Here is a 1,603-nt window from a genome sequence, read left to right on the forward strand (position 1 = left end):
TGACAACCACATTCCGTAGCCGGATTGTCGTTAGACTATACGTATCCTTATACTCGCTCTTATCGTTAATATAGTCGTAAAGCTTAATAAAAACGCCTATAACGGGCCTCCGTTTCGTCCTAAGCCCCTTCCTATATTTGATTCCTATTTCTATATTAATCGAGATTACGTACTTTAGTTAAGCTAGTAGGCGACCGCCGAATCGAACCGCTAATTTATTAGGTGTTTCTATATAATTAACGTTGTATTCCTATACCTATATAAAATTATAACGTCTGTTGCCGTAGAGCCCCTCCTAGTTTAGTATACATCTCGCGAAGTCGGCTACTACTACGTTAGAATGTTCTATATCCTTACCCGTAGGCTTCTAGTATCGGATTCTACCGTAGAAGCAGATCTCTATATCTAGGACGTATATATAGTCTGTTACGATATCGTTAGGGTCGGCTACGGTGCTTAATGCGCTATTCTTATCGTAGGCACCCTATTGCCGCACGAATACCGCAATCGCTTATTAGAAGTCGCGACCTAAGTTCTCTTCTATTATAGCTATAGCCTCCCTTATCGTAATCTACTTAACCGATTTCTTTCCGTTCCTCTATTTCTTAGGCTAGTATCCTAGGATATCCTCTACTAGCCGTGCTATAGTTAGCATTATTAGCTGTTGCGTATACTCCTTAATAGTGCGAGCATTTATAGGGATTGCTATATATTCTTTATCGTCTTCGGCCTGCATATTTAATCTGTTAGTATCGCTATCTAGTATACTTTCTTCCTAGCTAGGCTTCTTGTTTGTTAGCCGAAATGCAAGCTTTAGTAGTTTATAGTGTTTGTACTCGAAATAGCTAGTATTTAAGTCTAGAAGATTGCCGAACGTCTTAATATAGCTCGGGGTATGTGTTATATCGTAGAATTTCGGTATATTAAAGTGCCCTTCTATTTATGTTATTATTAGCTCGTTAGCTTCGTCGTCCTCGTCTATTGTAACCGTATCGTCGTTATTTAGGTCGTTCGTTCTTCGCGTAGTAGCCTTCGCCTCCCGCTAGGCCCTCTTCTATACCTTTGTTACCCTATATAGGCGAAATACATTCTTCTATTCGTTTATCCGGTACAATACTATCCTAAGATACTTAAATATTTCGTCGTTATAGCATCTATATATCGCTAGAACGGTAAAGTCTACTAGTATACGTAGAAATCTTATCGCCTACGGTTAACGGACCTCTTCGAGTAGTAGTATAAATACAACTAATAAGACTCGTAGGACGCTTTGCTACTCTTAGCCTGTCTACTAAGTAACTGCTAAGTAGTAGTAGAACTTGCGAAGATTAGTATATACGGGTATATACGCGAACCGTCTATCTAGTATCGTATCGATAATCCCTTATACTACTGTTTTCCCTAGCTTTCTTATTTTAGTAGATAGGCCCCTATTTAGGGTCGAGTCGGCAACTAGTCGGTATCTCCTCGTTTTTATATAGCTTATCTTGTCTACTAGTAGGTCCGTAGTCTATTAGATTGCGTACATTAGTACTCCTTTTAGTAGCTAGTATAGTGTGTCTACTACTAAAGACCGGTATATATCGACGTGTTTCTAGCGCTA

Source organism: Pseudocercospora fijiensis (assembly GCF_000340215.1).
Source record: "Pseudocercospora fijiensis CIRAD86 unplaced genomic scaffold MYCFIscaffold_2, whole genome shotgun sequence".
NCBI classification, from domain to species: Eukaryota; Fungi; Ascomycota; class Dothideomycetes; order Mycosphaerellales; family Mycosphaerellaceae; genus Pseudocercospora; species Pseudocercospora fijiensis.